Source organism: Tiliqua scincoides, chromosome 4 (assembly GCF_035046505.1).
Source record: "Tiliqua scincoides isolate rTilSci1 chromosome 4, rTilSci1.hap2, whole genome shotgun sequence".
Lineage (NCBI taxonomy): Eukaryota > Metazoa > Chordata > Lepidosauria > Squamata > Scincidae > Tiliqua > Tiliqua scincoides.
In genome coordinates, this window is record NC_089824.1 from 129,752,948 (window position 1) to 129,770,220 (window position 17,273).

Below are 17,273 nucleotides of genomic sequence, written 5' to 3' on the forward strand. Positions count from 1 at the left end.
AAAACACAATGTGAGGGAACACACAAAAAACACAGTTGAAAAAACAGTTCAACATCAGCGTGGTCCAACATCTAATACTGCGGGAGTCACAAAACCTGGGTCACCCCTCAACAGTGACAATGCAGAAGTAATTGGTGGTGACATGATGACGTCAGCACTAATTGCTTCTCAGTTCAGAGCTGCTGAAGTCAATCAGGAGGCTCAGGCGGCAGGAGAAGGAAGTGGAGGTGTTGGATGTGGTGGGGCTTTTTGATCTTCTGAAGGAGAAGCTGGAATGGGGAGGCAGGGAGATCGAAAGGCTACCGAAGCAGGAGGAGGCTGTAGGAGGCAGGGCTTTTCAGGCCGCAGGTTGGACCACCCCAATCTAATATATCCAGGGCATGAAGACAATGTTTTCCCCTATATGAACCTCAATGTTTAAAGGTGACATATTGAAAACCCTCATGCTCTGGGTAATTATGGCTAGCAGACCTGTTGACAGATATTTTCTGAAAATGTCTTTAATCTTTTTTGTTCTTATGCTTCCTCCCAAGGTGAAAAACCTTGACACAGGTCTCCTTGGTTCTGCCATTCAATAGTGAGCACAGATCCAAGGAGACCCATTGGCTCTGTCATTGCTCGACATAGGGTAAGGGAACTCTAGCCACTTCCCTGACCTCATAGGATACAGTGCTAGCCATTTTGGCACCGCCTTAGCCCTGCACACTAGGCAAGCATAGGTTTGGGCCCTAAATTGTTTTAACCTCAAAATGTCAAAGATTATATCCTGAAATTGTTCAGGCAAAGAGCCACAGGTTCTGAAACTGGCCCTTCATGTCTCTCATTAACGAATGATAGAACAGTGTTCTGTTATAGTGACCATTCACCCTAATACAGTGTTTCTCAAACTGTGGGTTGGCACCCACTAGGTGGGTTGTGAGCCAATTTCAGATGGGTCCCCATTCATTTCAATATTTTATTTTTTACTATATTAGACTTGATGCTACCATGATATGTGACTGCATTTGGGGAAATGTTACAGATCTGTACTTTTAACAAGTTGTTATGTATACTCTTATAACAATGATAGTAAATGGGATTTACTCCTGGGTAAGTGTGGGTAGGATTTCAGCCTAGGATTATTAAAATTTTCCTGCTTGATGTTTCACGTCTCGTCATGACATCACTTCCTGTGGGTCCCAACATTCTAAAAAGTAGGTCCCAGTGCTAAATGTGTGAGAACCACTGCCCTAATAGTGTTGTTTCCAAAAGGAGGTGAAACTGCTACAAGGGCTGATATTCATCAAGCACTAGGGCCCTATTCACTCACTAGTAGCACCGCTTTTAACATACAACATTGTACATCAATTTTATATCCAGTAAATATTGATGTAATCAAAGAACAACATATTGAAACTATATTGACATAAGGTTGGGGGGATGGGCTATAGTTCAGAGGTGACACTTTCCCCATAGACGTTGTCCCCACCCAGCCTGACCTCAGCAGTCGTTTTGCCCACAGGAGTCCTTGTAAACTAACGGTTTTTGAGCAATATAGGCTAGTATAGAAGCAAACGAGCATGAACTCATATGAGCAGTTGGGAAGGAGAGTTTTGCAGTATTTGGGGTGGTTGGTTGCACCTCTCCATACAAACTATTGTTGGCAACCCAAAAATGAGAGTTAGTGCTATGAAACCTTCCTTCCCAGGGCTAATAGAAGATGGTGGGCGGGGCACAATACTGAGTCTGTGGCTCAGTGGGAAAGGGTTATATATCTTCTCCTTATGTGCGATAGTTCTGATTGAATTGTCCCTTCTACAGCTGCTGTATAACTTAAAAACCAACAGGGAGAACCAATGTAACAAGTAACAATGTTACGACATTGATGTAACAAGTAGGTTGGTCTTTATAATTACGTTTCACAGGGCAGTTCACATATTGCCCTGTACTCAGATACAGAATGTTTGTCTGCAGATGTGATTGGCTGTACCTGGGTTCATTTTGACAGATCAATACTCTATATGTACACTGTATACCAGTTGTTACTGCACTGAATGGAACATATGAATGACCGCACCCAGATACATACTAACAATGTATATAGATGCTCCTAAGGAAAGTTGAACCTTTGAACTATAGAAATGAAGTTAGGGAGACTTTACTGTCATTTTCATGGATATACGTATTTATCCAGTCTGTCCCTACTCTTATGTGTCATTTTTCCTCATAGGATATTCTGAGAGCTCAATTTAGGAGGAAAAGAAAACACGCACACACATCTGAAAGCACGTTCAGACCAAATGTTATGCTCAGATACAGACTCTTGTCTAAGCATATGGTAGTGAAATAAATGGGACAGAGTTCATTGGAGCAATTACTCAAGAGTCAAATTAGGTTTTACAGGCACGAGTGCTATATGGAGTGATTGGAAGCAGTGAGCTTTTCATCTGGTGGTTCTTACAGAAGTGGTAACACTTGAAGCAAGCTGCTGGGTCCAAGAGATGTCACGGAAATAACTTTTTTTTTCTTTTTTCTGCAGAAGCCACTTCTGAACATCCAAACTGGGCATTTTGCTTTGCTGGGATTCAAAGAGCTAATGTAGGTATGCGCCAGAACTCAGGCACACACAGTGGGAGTCCTTGCTCTTAAGCTCTATTTCAAAAGCCACTTGCTACTGGCTTGGAGAGCTGCTATGCAAGAAACTCAAACCCAAATCCCCCCCCTGAGTGCACAGAATTATGACTGCATTTCTTTGGCTGCCAGCATATACTCACAGCACTTCCTGGGACTGTGTGTAACAAAGGCTGTAATGCACTGGGAATGTTTGAGTTGAAAAGTGGTGCACCAATAGTCTTACATGTTCTCCTTATAACTAATGAGGACAAGGTGAGATATCTGATCTCTCACATGTTCTCAAAACAGCTAAATGTAGCTGCTGTAGCACCAGGTTATTGGAGGCAAAAGCATGAATTGCCCTCCCACCTTAAGGATGATGGCAACACGCCGTGTCTGCTCTCACCCTCTCTCTCCATTGCTGAATGGGGAAAGTGGTGGTAGTGGAATGGAACTGGAGGTTCAGAGTCAGCCTGATGAAGTGGGCCCGTTTTTCTCACAGTGGCCTCTGGGATGCAGTCTTTCCTTGAAAAGAAAGTACTCCAACCCTCTGATGAATGTAGCTACAACAAGAGTCTGGAGGGTCCTCATGGTTCACCACCTCAGGGAGGTCTGTGTCATGGCCATGCTCTGACTCTGATGCTGAGCTGCTGCTGCCCCAGTTCAGATTTGGACTGTGACACTGGGGCTGAGGCAGTGCGAGTTTACCCTTCCCCATTCTGCATTTCCTGAAGCGAATCAATCCTCCACCCACCACTGCTTTTTACCCTTGAAGGTAAAGAAATAAATGTAACAATGACACACATCTTGCTGTTACACTTAGTTTGACCTTGATAAATGCCAGAGTTGGGGACATAAATTCCAATCAATCAATCAATCAATCAATCAATCAATCAATCAATCAATCAATCAATCAATCAATCAATCAATCAATCAATCAAATACTGCAACCTGAAATTTCTGGCTAAAATTGAATGGGTGGTAAAGACTCTGGGTCGAAGAGCTCTGGGAGGACCCACTGCTGTGCAAACCGTAAACAAAGACAGCTCCTCTGCTTCTGCCAAATTTGATGAAAAATGAACTCACTGAAAATTGATTTTGCTTTCCATTCATATCCAGAACAAGCAGGGGATTTTTTTCCCCCAAGCCAAAAGTCCTCTAGCAGTTAAAAAAACAAACAAAAAAAAAACCAGTCAGAAATGGAGAAAACCTAAAGCTCAGTTTTAGAGCACGTGCTTTGCATGCAGAAGAGCTCAGGATATCCATTCCTGATATCTTCTGTTAAAAGGCTCTCAGGCAGCAGGAATGGTAAGATCTCGATTGAATCCTCAGAGAGCTGCTGTCACTCAAAATAGAGAGGGCTGTGAGCTATGATCTGACTTGCTAGAAGGTAGCATAATATATTCATAAAAATTGCCAGCATAAGTAGGTTGGGGACTACTCAGTGGAAAGCAGTTAATCTTTCAATCTGGATCTTCTACAAAGCATGTTTATTTAGAAATTTGACCTGGCATGGTCCTGTAATAGGAAATGTTCTAGATGCCTATGTTTGTTGGACAACAAAATACTAAAAGAATTTTTCCGTTTTAAATAAGAAGAGCAATATGGAATTGTACTTGATCTCACACAAAAATGTGAGATTTCTATTGAAATGTCAAAATGACATCTCCATTGAAAGTTTTAAGACATAAATGTATTTCAGTTTAGGCCACAATTAGGCCCAGTCAGATACACGCTCACTGAGTAGCAAGCCTCATTGAATATTGTGAGCCTTAGTTTTGAGTCACCATGTGAAGGATGGTGCTATCAGGTAAAAGCTAGATACGTTAAATGATTTGAAACATTTGTAATTCCTTTCATCCTAACAAAAACTGAGCGTTTTGAACATGGAATATGTACTTTGAGGTACATGTTTTCAGAAAGTGCATTGTTAAAAGTGACACAGGAAACTGTCTTCTGATGATCTGCCAACAGTAGTGTAGCTGGGGGGGATAAAATGGTAAGTACTGCAGGCATCTCAACATGCAGTCTAAACAGCCCCTCCCACTCGCAATCAGAGACATTCTGGGTAGCAATGACAATACTCAGGCACTCAACAAATGGCATCTCCTGCATGTTGCTATAGCTGCCCAGAATGGCTCCAATGACAAGTGGGAGGAGCCACTTACATGGCTCACTCTGACACCTGCAGTACTTACTGTTTTGCCCCCTCAGCTATGCTACTGCCTGTTAATGGAATCATGGTCTTCTTTAGTTCTCAAGTGATCACAGAGTCGTGTAGTAAACTAACATGAGTACTCAGAGTCACTCAATCAAATCAATTGGCAATAGGTTGAGAACAACAATAATAATACAGGTATTTATATACTGCCTTTCTTGGTCTTTATTCAAGACTTTATTCAAGGCGGTTTACATAGGCAGGCTTATTTAAATCCCCGTAGGGATTTTTACAAATGAAAGAAGGTTCTTTCTTTCAAGAACCACAACATTCAGGTATTTCTATCTGATCTAGTTTCACATTCTGGCCTCCATCCTCCCACGCTCAGAGCAGATGGAATAACTCGGCTCAGCTTGTCAGCTGCTTCAAGGTCGCACAGTGCTGGTGGCCTCGAACTGGCGACCTTGTGGATGTTATCTTCAGGCAAATGGAGGCTCTACCCTCTAGACCAGACCTCCTGCCCGAGAACAGATTCACGACAGTACTATTTCACACAATGCATGAATAACTTATGAACTCCACGTCCACAAGATGACCAGTAGTTCAAATAGCTTTGGAAAGGATTACACAAGAAGGAAAAGCCTCTCAGTTGCTTTTGGCTCTGAGACCTAAACAGGCTATCCAACTCTAGATCGCTGAATAACAGGTACTGGATGCAATCCATGGGAGAGGGCTATTACTTATATGGCCCTAGTCATAGGTTTTCCAGTGGCATCTGACTGGCCTCTGTTGAAAGAAGGATGCTGGAGTTGATGACACTTCATTCACACAGCCCAACCCCATGTTCTTCTTATAGCCTCAATACCAGAAAAATGGCATCCAAACATTTGAATTTGTTACTAAGATGAGAAAGGCAAATGAAAAACTGAGGTGATAGATAACAGTGGAACCAAACACTCTACGAAATCAAATGCTTTATTGCAGAGGACTGTTGGAGAGTTCCATTGCCCACCCCCGTGGTGATGTACCAGGGCCAGGATCCAGAGAGGCTGCTGCCACATGGTCGATGCTGCTCACTATACAGTTGTGCTTTACAGAGCTTTGTATTTTGTGACACCATAAGTCACAAATTCTGGCAGCACAGCCCAGTGATAAGATTGGGCTGCAAGTGGATGTAATGCTTACAAAGGTTTTGTTTTTGTTAAATGTGTTTTAAGCTCTATTGATGCCTGCATGGGACACCGCGTCTAGCTCTTTGGATCCCGGTGCATTTTTCTAAGGAAAAAGTTGTGATATAAATGGGCACACACCCATCAGAGCTAGTATAGGGCCAAGGAATGTTGTACTTAGGTACCCATATGCTAAATAGTGAGGAAAAGATCTAAAATTTTAACTGCCGGACTGCCAATGACTCCTCTGCTGGGCCTCTCAAGACAAGGATTATGTGACAGACCCATTTAACTGCATGAGCCTCTTAAAAGCTTGGGCAGTAAACTGTTCACGGCAGAGTTACTAATAGGCCAAGAAGCCTTCGTGTTCAATTTTAGCACCTTCTGTCTCTTTTATTAATGCCTGACAAGGCCTTTCACCGTTCAGCGATTGCCACAAAAACTGATTACACTCACAGAAGTAGGATCTTACTCTTTCGTTTACATGGAGCATTGTGCCCTTTTAGAAACAGAGTTCTGGATATGTTGTGTGTGTTTAACTTACAATGTTCAGAGCATTCTAGCTGTTAAAGAGTCCTGCGTATTTTGAACAGTACCCCTTTTATTGAGCTTATTATCACCAACCCCTGAAATGGTACTTTTATTTCCTGATGCTGGGTTATTTACACTCAAATGAGATAAATGTACATGATGCACAAGGGTGGTGTCAGGGGTCAGCTAGGCAGGGGCATCAGGCGGGTTTGTGTCACCTGGAGCAAGAGCTGATTGCGTCACCTCCATCATGGACCTCTCCTACCAGACCATGAAGAATAAATTATAATATTATATGCACAGTCTAAATGCAGTGACATCACTAGGTGGGTGTAACTTCCACTGACTATAATTATTTATGTATTTTGATGTATAACGAACAGTACAGGTCACCCAACAAATCAGTAACCAACAAAAAAAAAACCAGTGGCCATCTTGATGACAATCTCACTACTGAATAAGCATTCTAGTACTGGCTCTGATACATGAAAATGAGAGCTGACTCATACTAACTCCTATTGGTTCCCTGCTGTGACATAATAACACCTCATTGGCTCTCGGAACAATCAGTTTCATTGGTCAGTTTTGAATTAAAGAAATCCACCTTTTAATACATAGAGCAGTTGTGTTTTCTTTTTCTGATTAATTGGCCATAACTTTTGATAGACTGCAGACAGCCAGTGATGGTAGTTGGTTTATAGATAGTTGGTTTATTCCATTATATTTTGCATGAAATATCTTTCCAATGATATATAACATGATGGTATTATTCATAAGTACAAATTTTCCAAAAGTTTTCCAAAATTTTGGCCACTAGTGGTGTCACTACCCGAGTGTGTCACCCAGTGCAGTCTGTACCCTCATCCCTCCCTATTGACACCATTGTGGCTAGGCCAGGTATAGGCACTAGGGCCTGCACCCTTTGAAAGGTCTATCTGGCTAACCCCTGAAGCTCCTGGGGTGCTGCTCCTGCTTTCTCATTGCCACTTGGTAGTCTCCTCACTAGGCTCTGGTTTATTGGATGATGGTGGGATGCAGCAAAACAGACACATCATTTTAAATTTTCCATGCCATGCTCCAGGAGGGCATTTTGAGTATGCTGCTCATGAGAAGTCCACAGTTTCCACAATTTAACCTATTGTATGGTTTTACCTCAGAGCCTCCTAGAATCTCAGGATGCTGATCCTGAAGATACACATAGCATTATTTCCATTTTCACAGCTGTGACAATATTTGTGGAGAATTATGGCTCGTAGGGTACACAGGGTGCAAGTGAGGTGCGAGTCTGTGCCTCTGTGTCCATTCCCAAGTAAACCATATCATTGTGCAGCCCAAGCAAAGTTTCCAGTGTAAAGGGGCAAGATTCTCAGCAAGGTTCAATGGCATCTTCTCGCATATGCTGAAGACCGGCTGTATGTTCGGTCACCAAGAGGAGCAGTATCCCATAGTGAGTTCCCCACACCCCTCCCCCCAGCCTCCAGCTGTAACTTAAAGAAGTTCTTGCCACATGACTGCTGGTTGGCAACCTTCAGTCTCAAAAGACTATGGTATAAGTCTACAGCACCCGGTAGTCCCAGGCAGTCTTCCATCCAAGTACTAACCAGGCCTGACCCTGCTTAGCTTCCCACAGATGTAAAGGTGGAGATGCTCTCAGTGCAATGCGGCTGTGTCACATGGCCGTAGTTTGTGCTGATTATAACTGATTGCCATGGTTAACAAGCATGATGGAGTTTTGCCTGAATAAAGTTTGCATCAATTTTGCATCTTATAAATGGATAAAGAATGGGAGCTTGCTTCCAGAAGCACCAGTCCATGGTCTTTAATCATGATCTTAAAAATATGTATATTAAGAAAATAGTCTGTCTGGGAAAGGTGAACATTTGCTTTGTGCCAAGTACTTTGAGTAGGTCTTCACCACGAATGACAGCTAGAATTTCCATCTGATTATCCTCAGTATTATAAACACCATTTGAAAGAAAGAGATTTGACCTTCACCTCAAATCTGACAACCCTCAGACTTCCAGGATAAAACATTATGTAATCTGACTGAATACATATGAAGCTAAAGGCCTCTTCGGTCAGAATAGAATATATTTGGACTGCAGAACTGTTTGGATTACAAGGCTCCACTTTTTGTATTTTTCTTCTTTCAACTCCTTAGTTTTTTTCCCTTTGGGGCCTCATGGAGCATGATCAATGTTTTATTTTTTATATAACAAAATTATATAAATAAAATTATATAAGCTTGGAGACTTCCGTGGGCTCCAGCAAACCTCCAGAGGACCAGAGGCTCATTGGAGACTGGGAGCTCCCTGAGGGTGAGACTGGGGTCCCCGAGGGCCACAATTGGCCCCCAGGCTGGGGTTTGGGCCCCCCTTCTCAAGACACAAATTTAAACCGTGCCTGCCCAGAACGCAAAGAGCCAAACCAAGACTGTGACTATTAGAAAGACTGCAGGTCTAAATAGCTGGTGCAGGTTCATGTGAACCAGCAGGATCTGGTTTGGAACAGGGTTAGGATTTGGTAGCTACCAATTCTGCCAAACCTGCCCCTTTCTTGAACCTGATCCAATCCACCCATCCCCTAGCCCAGTGGTTGCCAAACCGTGAACTGTGGCTCCCTGCGAAGCTGCGACAACCAGCCAGGGAAGCTTTGACATCATTATGAAAATCCTGCTGCCTATATAATGTATAGGATTGTTGCCCTAATGGGGTGCAGTGGCCAATGGCCTGGTAGGTCAAGGGAGCCACCAGTCAAAAACATTTGGAAACCACTACCCTAGCCCATCGCCACCCTGTTCCACCCTCTCCTAGCCCATTGCCACTCGATTGATCTTCCCCTGCCTATTCTTCCACTACCCCTCCCACCTCCACCACCATCTTACCAGTATTAGCAGGCAATTCCTGATCCACTGGTGTGATCCACCAGCATCCCAGCAGCACACTACTGAGAGTGCTGCCAGAGTGCATTTTACAACTGGCACTGACTGCTTTACAGCAATCAGCACCAGCAGAAGAGGTGCAATGACAATGGATGGCCCCTTTTGGATTGGACCATTAGAGGTCTGTAGTGGTTTTCTTGCCCAAAGTCAGTAAGACAATCTCACAGTTACTAAAGAAATTACTCCCCAAATGTTGGTTGTCTTGTAAGTAAGCCGAAAAACAATCAAAGTTCCCCTTTAGAAGACACCTACTTCTCTTCCCAACAATTTAGGAAGACTTCCAGATGGATCAGTGACTGAACGCCCCTCGAGGCGCCCCGGGACAAAGGTCTGCGATGGCACCCCCTGCACGAAGCTGCCTGCCCCCATTCACCTGGAGCGAAATGGAACCTTGCGCGGCTCAAGGACCAACCAGAAGAGCCTCCTGAGGCCTCCCCGTGTTTCAGATTGCATCGGGAGCCTCATTAAGGCTTCCTAGAAGCACACAGGCTCAGTGCCTAGGGCATTTGGCCCGTTTAGAGAATGGTAGGTCTGCTACTGAGATGGATTTATCTAAACCATTTGTTGGCATTTTTTTTGGTATAACAACTGCTTTCTTACACTAAAGAACCCCCAGAGGACAATAGTGCTTCAAAGACTGTAAGTATTAACCAAGAGATACTTACTGAAAGTGAATGTGAATGTTCTTAATAGATTAGATGTTTGAACATTTCCTATTGACATGCCATATAATTAGCAGAAAGAATTGGCTATGAGAATCATCCCATGGAGATCAATATTACAGCCTTTCCAAAGTTGGAATTGGCTTTTGGGATAATGAACTCTCCACATTACAAGCTGCTCACTTCTAACCTGTTGCGTGGGAAATGGAAGTTGACCAAAGGATACTGTATGTGGTTGTGTTATTGCTGAGATCTTCAGTATGTGTCATCAATCTCTACAGAGTACAGGGACCAATCAACTATCTGTATTTTTCCTCATCATAAAGGGACAGTCTCTAAAGCTACCAAACAGCAATTTATTAACAGACTTATGGCAAACAATTCTGAATTATTCAGGCTGAGTTAATTAATATCGATGTGCTGCCCTGTACATCTTATAGACCAATACTCTTCCCCATCATCCCAGGGCATGTAGTGCCACCATCTCAGCCTGCTCTGCATGCTGTGGGCCAGCCAAGTCCCAAATAGGAAAGTAAATACATTTTTTACTTGCTATCCCGTACGAACCCAATGGGACTCCTCATACCTATGCCAGTTCTTTTGTTGGCATAAGACAGCCTCTGGGGGGGATCAGTGCTGGGAAAGGAGATAGGATCTGGCAGGTGTAGCTGCCAACAAGATCCACCTCCCACCCATTCCACCCCCCTCTTGTTACACCCCTCTGTGCCCTGAACTGATCAGGGTGCACTTGGGCCAGGCGTTAGAGTATCCCAGACTGCTGATACTGAGGGCCTTCAAAGTCCACATTGAGGCACCTTTTCAGGCATAGTTCAGGATTTCAAGGCCACCAAGGGGTGGATGACCAAGTTCAGCTCTTGATTTCAGGTGACCCTCAGCAAATTACCTTCTATAGGCTCCTTCTTACTTGGGTGGGCCCTGAGAGTAGTGCTGTGCCACACCACACAATGGTTGTGGGCAAAGAGGTGGTCTCAAATATCAGCAGTGGACCCTTGGCAGCTGTGTATGAGCTGGCTGTTTGTTGGATTCCTCTGTTTAGCAAAACTTGAGACAACAGAAGGACAAAAGTCAAAAACTGAGCATTACATCAATGCGAGCACTGGTACTCTACTAGTACTGAGGACCACAATCATGCATTACAGCACATTTGCAACAATGCACACCGGTGGCAAGCTGGCACACACTGCGTAGGATTGGGCCCTTAGTTGGAAGCTAAGCAGGGTCAGGCCTGGTTAGTACCTGGATGGGAGACCGCCTGGGAATACCGGATGCTGTAGGCTTATACCATAGCCTTTCGAGACTGAAGGTTGCCAACCATTATCTATTTCATTGAGCATTCTTCTCCAAACTTTAAGCAAATAACAAATGCTTCTCTGCTATTGTGTTTTTTCCCCCTCTAAATGCCATTTACAATCACTGTTCCCAGATTTTACTTTGCTTTTACTAAAGTCTTCATAAATAAGTCATCTCAGCCTTGCATGTTTGTATTGCCTTAAGAAATACAAAGGTGGCTTGATAACTCAAAATGACATGGCCTTTGTCATGGATTTCAGATAATTATTTTATCAAAGCACTTCCCCTCCTCATCTTCAACATTTTAGCTTCTTCCTCAATGGAGTCCTGCAGTTCTTTGAAAGGGTATATTTAAAGGGAGTAAAAGAGAGATTCTAAGAAATGGTGAATACTCCTAAGGGCCCAGTCTTATCCAACATGCCAGCACCGATGCAGCCATGCTTAATGGGACATATTCTGCATTCTAAGTGGGGGAGGGGGGAGTAGTCATGAAGATCTCCTCAAGATAAGCAAAACTTTGTTCCCTTACTTTTGGGCTGCGTTGCGGCTGGAACGTTGGATAGAATTGGGCCCTCAGTCCATTGTTCTCATGGAATTACTATGAAGTAGAGTTTACAGACATTATTTTATATACAAAGATATGTGGTGTTGGGTGCATGTTAGCAGAGCATGATCAAGGCCAGTTTCATGACATTTGATTTGTCTGCTGGCTATGGAAGCATCAGGCCTCAGCAGTCTTAGGGAAAAAGCCAAACCGGTTCTGCAGACCAACCCCTCTCCCACTGTAGCTGGCTGGCTTAGAAGAAGCCTTACCTACCTTTGGGAAAATTCCACGACCAACCATATCTTGTTTGGTTAGCAGATTTGAACACATAAACAAGCCATGTCCTGGGAGCTTCCTGACTTTGGAGTACATGAAAGAAATGTCTTCAACCTTAACTTCCTTCACTAGCTTCATGATGAACATTCAGTGAAGATTTACATGCTACTTGAGGCTTGGGCCTCCCAAGCAATCAAGAAGGTTGGTGGCACACCTTGTCAGGGTATGGAACAATAGAGGCACACATCCCAAACCAGGGATGGACCATCTAAGGCCATCTTGAAACAAAATGAGGGTGCTTGTCATGGAAGTGGAGCTCTCCCTTTGCTGATATTCCTTTCCCAGAGATAAGAGGTAGTTGTTAACTGAGTATTGAGCTTTAGATGTGTTGATTCCTTCTCCTGGGAGTAGGTCAGGGAGGATGGAAGTTAGTTGGAGGGAGAATATGAGATCTTCTCCCCTTTTGAAGTACATCTGGAAATAGCTGAGGTTAACATCTCCCCTGAAATAAGTTAGAAATTAGAGCAACCTGGCACCAGCATCTGGGAGTTACTCCTTATGGTATCTGTTAGGCATACAAAGTGTGAAGGACATCAATTTTTGGATGTCAGTTGATGAATGCCAGGCCACCTGTACTGAGATGCTGATATGTGGTAAAACATAAGAACATAAGAGCCCCACTGAATCAGGCCAAAGGCCCTTCTAGTCCAGCTTCCTGTATCTCACAGTGGCCCACCAGATGCCTCAGGGAGCACACAAGACAACAAGAGACCTGCACCCTGGTGCCCCATGGAGACCCTGGGCCAAAAATGACCCAGTAGAATTAGAGCCCTCTCTTCATTGGGTAAGCCAACTATAAATTAGGGATGGGAGAGCCTGTCTTGGTCTGCTCCTGGCCACGCTTGATAGAAGACAAGCTGTCCAACTGAGTAATCATGGTCCTGCATGAGGTGACTCTGAGAGCAGATAATGTCATAAGTAGTGTACAGCCCAATCCTAACTTGTGCTGGAATAGGCAAGCTGTCAGGCCTGCGTTGTATCCAGAGCACGTTTCGGGCTGTCTGAGGCTTGGCCTGAGGCAAGGGGAAATGATTCTCCTTACCCCGGGGAGGACTGCCCCAGGCTACCCAGCAACGGGGATAGGATCCAGCATAAGTGCCGGATCCGGCCCTGCCTCCCACTCCCCACCCACCCACCCCTGGGAACCCTTGTTTCCTTGTTTCTTGACTTTACCATAGTATGTATCTTATCCAACCAGCTTCAGCATCCAAGTTTTATTTTATAAATATGTTAACCACCACAAAGACTTCTAAACCAGATGGAGAAGGAATGAATGAATTCATTAATACATTAATGAAAGTACATATGTCAAATATGCAGTGGAAGTGAAAAGCAGAGGAAACAGGTTAAAGTGTTCCTTGCAGGTTGAGGTGGTGCAATGAGGAGCATTTGTCAGAGTGGCCATCTGTAGCATGCAGCCACATTAAAAACACACACAAAAAAAGGATGCAATGCGTCCAGCTGGTCTGTATAAGAGCCACAAGTGCTGAGCAACAGATGCTGCTCTGACTAGAGAGCTCCTGAAGAACGGCCAGCTTTTGTGCAATCATCCAGGAAAGAGTGGCCATCAGAATCGAACGGACCAGGGATTGCCAAATGTTCAAGTCCCCAAACCCTGACTGGTGCCAGACCATCAATCCCTTATGGTCATTTCTGAGGCTCTCGTTCAAAATGGTACGTTCCACCTGACCACACTGAGCGTCCTCGGAGCCTGTATCATCCCATTCACTGTGTAGGTAGTTAGTTTTTCTGTAGCACTGCAGGTGAAACATGTGCAGTGTCTTATACTCCCAGCAAATCAATCATTATAAGCAAAAGTAATAAATTTTGAAACATTAATCTTCTTTCCAAGCTCTCCCCACACACACACCTCTACATTTGGATGGGTTAGGCAGTGGCATACAATCCCTTGGCCTGGAGACAAATGGGGTGATTCAACAGAATCGCAATCATCTCTCTTTGAAATGGGATGTTCATTGACCTTGAGAATACTGGTGTGACTGAATTTCCTTTGTTTCCCCTGTATCAAGACAGGCTCGTCTAAAACTCTGTGATTCTTCAAGAGATAAAAGAGTGTACAAAACCTATCAGAACATTAGAAGGAAAACACCATTTCTTATGTAAGGAGAAGTCTGCCAGCAAGCTCAACAATCTGGCATCCCTTTGTTGAAATTTTGATGGCATCTGGCACCATTGGGGAAAGTCATCTGCTTTAAAGTGATTATGGCAGAACTGCCTCTTTTCCAAGTAAGGGAGGGGGATGCTTTTTGAAGCATCCTTTCACTACGCCCAGTCGTTGGAGTGACACCTTGGCTTTTAATTAACTTCAGATGCGGAAATCGCACATTCTGCCTCATCAATCAGCCACCTGTGGTGGAGGATGAGAACCGAGTGTCCACAAGAAAGCATATGAATCTGAAACAAGATCAATAGGGGTCCTTCTCCCCCCCCCACAAAGCTATCAGAAACTTATTGTGAAAAGCAATCAAGCCTCAGCTTCTCTGATTAGGCAGTGTTACATATTTGAAGCAAGCACGAAGATAAGCGGTCGATTTGGATGCTACTTTTCTGACCAGCTCCTCTCCAGGTGGGTTAAGAAGTGAGTGTGCCATGAACATCGATCTCCTGCCCCTTCCTGCTGTATCAGGGCTCCACCTAATCACATCCCTCCACTTGCTATTCAAATACTAGTCTCATGCAGTACGTAAATCATGCCTGGAGGCGTGGTTCAGATTAACCTCCCCTGTGCAATAAGGCAATGGCACCCTTGTGTGCCAAGAAAGGGATCATATGTGTACTCACAGCACTTAGTCCTTAACAACAGGCAAAGATGATGGTTGGAAACCTATCATATGAACCAGTGACTTTGGATTGTGAGCCCTCAGGGACCGGAAATATTTTACAATCTATTTTCCTAAGCAAACTGATATCCTAACCCCCTTCCCAGACCCAGTGCTGTTGCGCAGGTCTATGTGAACCTGCACCAATTATTTAACTGTCTTGGGTCTGAGTAGACACCCCTCCAACACTGCAGAGGCTTACCCCCCAGGTAAGAGAACAATTGTTCTCTTACTCTGAGGAGACATCCAGGACTGCCCCCACCACAGAAAGCAGCTGTCACCATTTTGGCATTGCTGCATCAACTGGGAGGGCATAGTGGATAGGATTGGGTTGTTGGTCAGCGATACATGGAAGTATGCATGTTTCAGTACACATGTGGATCACTGACTTGTGGCACACCCCAAAGGGAGGTTCTTAAGAAATTGTAGAAATTAAGAAGGCAGCAGGAGTCAGAAGTAATTAATGGCCCGGTCCAGTCTTGTCCCAGAGCCTGCAGCATGTACTGTATGCTGTGGGCCAAGAGGGACCAGGGAGCCTGAGTTTTAAGTTCCAAAGAAACTTTTTACGTAGATCTCCATAGGCTAGCTGGTCCCCAATGGGTCTCTTCAGACCTATGCCACCTCTTTGGGGGTAGGTCTAGGTTGCAAGATCCAATAGAAAGGTCCACCAGCACTGGGTCATAAAAGTACCGTACTGTTTAATGGGGGATAAATTACACTTGTGGTTCAATCCTATGGACTTTTTACAACAGCAGGACTTGTGTATGACTATCATAAAAAGCCCTGTGAAGGCACCTGTGAAGATTATGCTGCTGCCAGGCCATTTGAGGCCAGTTCTGCAAAGCAGCTGCAGTCATAACTCCCTGCTGCCATGGATCCTGGATGTGACCAGGGCATGTAGGCTGGCATGGGTGGGGAAGGGAATAAGGGGGTGTATAGGGGGAAGAACCAAGGGACATGTCAAGGGTGAGAGGGGGTGAATCCATCTGGATAATGGGGGATGGGGGATCCTATCCCCCATTATCCAACCCAATGTCCTCTGGCTCTCCTCGGAATTGTGCCAGCAAAATGACTGGCCCAGCTCCAAGGAGACAATTGGGCAACCTATCAATTGTAAATATTTTTACTTCCTGCAGACTGTTGGATTTTCTCCATAGCATGCAGCCTGTACTCCATTGGTGTGGCTGCATGCTAGAGTGTGGCGGGGAATAGCATTGGGCTGTTAGAGGAGGGGAAGCAAATCAGAAATGTGCCCCCCCCCCCACAGGCACTGCAATATGCAAGCCCCAATACAGGTAAAATGATTATTAAATCAGTGTATGTTACGCACAAGGAGAGAGGCGAGAGGCACAGTGTTCCTGTAACTGAGCAGGTCTAAGAGAAACAATAGACTGTTGCTTTCCCCTGTGGAGGGATGAAAAACAAGCAGGGATGAGTACAGGAAATGGAATGGGAGAGATGATAACATTCTATGGGTTATGTGTGTGTGTGTGTTTCAGACAGACAGACAGACAGACAGACAGGTAGGTTTCTGGGCTCCCACATTCAAAGGACTAGGGAAGTGGTGAAAGAATGTCTACTGCAAGATTTGGTAGCTTCATGATTTTAAGGAGAAATGGGAATAAAATAGTGCAGCCGTTGAGAATCTACCTGGATAGATCCAACTTGCTATGTATTTCAGAGTCATCATTTCTAGACCTTTTGGCCAAGCTCAAGTGTATGTGCTTTTCAGTTTCAAATAATTTCAGAGACATCTGAACAACTCAGAATCTAGATCCAAAGAGATATTTTCACCATATGACTTCCTAAAAAGTCTTATAGCTCTGTTGAGCTGGATTGAGAACTCTGGTCATGCATCAGAAAGCATGATGTAGGAAATCAAATTAAATTTTTTGTCCTCCAAGCCTCAGCTCTGTTCTGATGCTATCAGGACCAGAGATTGCAGATAATCTAAGATCATTAATGTGATTTTCTGGCTTGTTCTTTTTTGTCTCCTCAAAATATTTTCTTCTTTTGCTCTTAAAACACAGAGTTCAATTGCAGCTGTATTGTTCACTGTTCTCATGTCTTAGAGATATACTAAGATGGTTTGAGAGGTGCTATATTGTGCGGTGCAATGTTGGCAGTCTGGAACCAATCCTGAAATGAGGTAGGTTAAGAGCCCTAGTGTTCTGCATGTGCTGGCTACT